Source organism: Macrobrachium nipponense, chromosome 8 (genome assembly GCF_015104395.2).
Source record: "Macrobrachium nipponense isolate FS-2020 chromosome 8, ASM1510439v2, whole genome shotgun sequence".
NCBI lineage: Eukaryota > Metazoa > Arthropoda > Malacostraca > Decapoda > Palaemonidae > Macrobrachium > Macrobrachium nipponense.
This window is the reverse complement of record NC_087203.1, coordinates 93,784,598-93,788,978: the sequence shown is the minus strand read 5'-3', so window position 1 is coordinate 93,788,978 and position 4,381 is coordinate 93,784,598. Positions and strand designations below refer to the sequence as shown.

The window sequence follows — 4,381 nt, the reverse complement described above, 5'->3', positions numbered from 1 at the left end:
TAGAATTACATTATCTGTAAATAAAAACCCATGACCTGAGGTCATGGCATTATGAGGGTCCTACGTGACCAATGCAGATCTAGATTACGCTATGCGCTGTCTGCAGTAGCCTGGTTTAAATCTGTTTAGATATGTCATCGTTTTGCATTACTGATAACTTTGCACAACAACTTCCATGGGAAGCGGTTGACCTGTTAACCTACGCCGGAAACTTGTAACTTCCGAGTCGGCGGACTACGTATGTTTTTATATGAATCGCTGAGATAGCTAATGTTTCGCTATCGACGTGATGCTCTAGAAGTGCAGTTCTTTACCAGCGATCAAACATATCAGTCTCCCGACCGAACTGTCTCTCTTATTATGGAGTTACAGAATAAAGTTGTTATACCTTTTTCAACTTATCTGTTTGAATCCTCTCATTTAGTTTAAGAAGAACCACTCTACTAAGATATCACATAGGAGACGGAAGGAACCAGAAATACTTACGAATGACAGTCGTAAGGGAACAAACAGTCTTCCGCAAAAAGCGGAAGAGACTAAAAGATATAGGTATCTATTGTCACTATATTATTTACTAGAAGAATTCTTGTTGCAAAAGCCTTTTTTTTTATGTTACCAGTTCTTTTGTTGTGCATAATTTTCCTCTACAGAAGATTTTTTAGCAAAGCCCCATTTACCGTTTTTTACTGCAAATGATGGCTAGAGAATGCTGTTTCTATGCTGCGGGGACTGCTACTGATAATGTAGTTGCTACTGGGGGCACTGTCTGTAATTTTTTTTCTTTTTGCAAGCTCCTTTGGATGTTATTATCCAGTGTTGTTTCTTCTGCAGCCCTTTTAATTTAGCTCGTGGGATTGGCCACCTTTCTTCATAAAGCTTTGGATGGTGTTGCTGTGAATACGTACTTGTTGAAACAACCATGTTTTCAGTTGTTCCTGTCATTAAAACAAAGATCCTTTGATACAGCTGCAAGGAGTGTCTTCTGTTTAGCAAGGCACTTTACTATGGAGAGCAATAATTATCTTTCCTATTGGCTGTTGATAAATGAAAAGGTCGATTCTCTATTACTGGAAGAGTTTAGTTTTGTAGAAAACCCTTTTTATATGGCAGCAGTTCTTTCGCTGCGAGTAGGTTTTTCCCTTTACAACGCTCTGTACTCTGCTGGGTTTGCTGTTTAAGCCATTTTCTCTAAAGGTTCTTTTGATGTTTTTCATAATGTATGGCCACTGTAAGTTTGTTTCTTTGCAGGCATCTTGGTGTTGTACTTGGAGGACAGGACAGTGTTTTCTGCAGGTTAACTATTTTCTTGCACGCCCTGCTTGGAATAACGTCTACTACCTTCATTGCTGCACGTTCCCCAGCAAGGCTTGCGCTGCTGAAAGTGTTTGTTCCGAAGGCTTTACCTGTTGCTGCCGGGAAACTGCCTTGTTTATGGATTTCTTGGTTTTTTCCTTCTTGCAGTGATGTTGCTGCTGGAGACTGCCTTATTTATGGATTTATTGGTTTTTTCATTCTTGCAGTAATGTTGCTGCTGGAGACTGCTTTATTTATGGATTTATTGGTTTTTTCCTTCTTGCAATTATGTTGCTCGTGCCGCCTGATTTCTTGGTTATGATGCTGCTTTGTGGAAACACAGTTGTTGCTTTCTTTCTTGCCAGCCTTCTTATTATTGCTGCTGAAAGTGCCATGTTTTCTGCCAGTCCTTTTGCTGCAGGGTAGAGTGCAATTTCTTAAAGATATTTTGCTACTGGAGTGCTGGATATCTGCTTGTCCTTTTAAATTATTGTGCAGTGTTGCTTGACTGTATATTTTTTCTGAGAGCCCTTTTGAAGGCCCTTAAGCTGGCCTGACTTGAGGTTAGTACAGTTGATGAATACTTTTTTGATGAATACTTTTTTCTTCTTGCAGTGATGTTGCTCATGCTGCCTGATTTCTTGGTTATGATGCTGCTTTATGGAAACAGTTGTTGCTTTCTTTCTTGCAAGCCATGTTATTATTGCTGTTAAAAGTGCCATGTTTTCTGCCAGTCCTTTTGCTGCAGGGTAAGAGTACCATTTCTTGATGATCTTTTGCTGCTGGAGTGCTGGTTATCTACATTCCCTTTAGCTGCTGCTGCTGCAGCTGCTGTGCAGCGTTGCTTGATGGTATATTCTCGATGGTATATTTCTTCAGAGAGCCCGTTTGCCATCTCTTTTGAAGGCCCTTAAGCTGGCCTGATTTGCGGTTAGTTCAGTTTTTATGAAGCTGGCCTGATTTGCGGTTAGTTGAATTTTTATGAAGCTGGCCTGATTTGCGGTTAGTTCAATTTTTTATGAATACTTTTTTTCTTCTTGCAGTGATGTTGCTCAGGCCGCTTGATCACCTTGAGTAGAGTAGTTGCTGCTGTTTTGTTGCTACTGCACCTGGCGCCACATTTTCCTGGCACCACTAATTTGATTTTTCGATCCTGAATTTTCACTACCATCTGGAAAAGTAAACTTATTTAAATCCAATTTTCATATTCCAAGTAAATATAAATGTACTGAAGCTAATAAAAAAAATTTCCATTCTCCTTTGTGCTTTATAGAATTATATATACTATATATATTCATGGTGAATAATATTTTGAAATTGCCGAATTTACAAAATGAAGTTTTGTTACTTTAATGGGAAAACACTCGGGCTCAGTTACCACTTCTATGCTATACCTTTTTTTCACACTATATGCAAAACAAATCACTAATCTGATATTTTGATTTTAATTCGAAGTACGCTTATATGAGGAATATTTTTCATTATTGGTTTCATTATAAGTTCTCACTCATTTCCCTGCAAAAAGTAAAGGATCATAAAATTTAGGTAAAACAAGGCATCCCCTGACTCCCACACCCTAAGGAAGGTCTAATTTTCTTAAAATATTCACAAACTTGGACCACACGAATGCTTCTCATATGAAAAATTTTCCTGGAGTTAAAATATTCGTATCTTTAAAACATTTAACGTCTAAGGAGTACACTATCGCTAAAGAACAATCCTGAAAAATCCTTAATGATTTGTTTGTCCTGGTCTTGCCACAGACAGTACAGAAAAAAGGATATGGCAGACAGTATTGTATAGAAAAAGAACACCTTAAGGAAGAAACGTTAGTTTAGTTTAATCTCTCACGTTTAGCTTAATCTCTCACCTCAAATTAATTTCAAAATCGTATTCAACACCATTCCCAGCCGTAAACAACTTCCTATAGTAGTCTTAAGTGTAGAGACAGACAGTACCTGTAAAAATTTCAATATTACTTCGTAGCCAACTTTGGTAGTTGAGAAAATTACCAACTCCATCAAAATGAACACTTGCTCTATTTTACTATGAATATGATTCATCTCTTAACATCCCCTACAAAGAAAAAAAAAAAAAAACTATAAAAATGACTCGTCCAAACTAGCTAAAAAAAATGACAGGTCCAAATTAAGAAAAAAGTAAGAAAAAAGTCTTAGAAAAAAAAATCGAAACTCAAGATCTATCGCAATATAGATCTTAATTATGTAACTTACTTTAGAAGTTTGTTGATAGTCCTTGCTCTGATATTGAGTGGCACCATTGCCGCAGTTATTTCAAACATCCACGTCTTCAAATCAACTATAGAGGCGGCCTATTTGGGTAACAAGAGACCTTGCGCCTTAATTATAATTGTAGAAACCTCCTTTCCGGTAAATTGGTTGCCATTCTGAAGGGAAGAAACAGAACAGACTCAAGAACCTGTAGTAATAGTAGACAAGGAAGTGTCAGGTAGGTTGCGAATGCAGAGTAATTTGAGCTTAATTGATATTACTTTCAACTCTAGTAGAAAAAGTTAAAAGATAACTAAAGTTCAACTTTACTTTTCACCAGGAGATTTTTTCAAACAAATTCTCTGACAGTTTCCTGGATAAAATGTTACACATCCTTGTATTGGCATCCTCTATACTGCCTCAAGATGTACTAATATACGTAAAAAAAAAACCACCTCTGTGGAAGAATCTTAAATAAAGTCATAACTTCCGTAAGGAAATAAAACAGCAGGGAGAAAAGGCTTCAGAAATAGAAAGGAAGAAAATGCAAATCTCTGAATAGAGGGTTGAGTTAACAAACACTATAAAGATCGAGCGACTATAGCTAATTGTGTCGGGTAGCCGGAAAGAATAAGCAGCCAGCTAAAAGAGTAAGTTACCTGCTCGTAAAAGGATTATGTAAAATAAATATTATAATGAGCAAAAACTCCATCATTCAAATTAACGGGATATAAGATATTCTCTAACTAGTTTGTATGGTGTTTTTTGAACCATGGAATCGGTCGTTATTAAGCAACGGGACCAACGGCTTTACGCGACTTCCGAACCACGTCGAGAGTGGACTTTCATCACCCAGA

At 37.3% G+C, this 4,381-nt stretch overlaps 1 long non-coding RNA gene across 1 annotated transcript; it reads right to left on the bottom strand.

The window, feature by feature from the left end:
* Positions 1-611: 611 nt before the first annotated feature.
* LOC135222918 (uncharacterized) lies at positions 612-3,720 on the bottom strand. Its single transcript, XR_010316389.1, has 3 exons — positions 3,528-3,720; positions 3,164-3,251; positions 612-2,464 (listed from the first exon to the last, which is right to left on the bottom strand). It is a non-coding gene; the product is annotated as an uncharacterized LOC135222918 (long non-coding RNA).
* Positions 3,721-4,381: the final 661 nt, after the last annotated feature.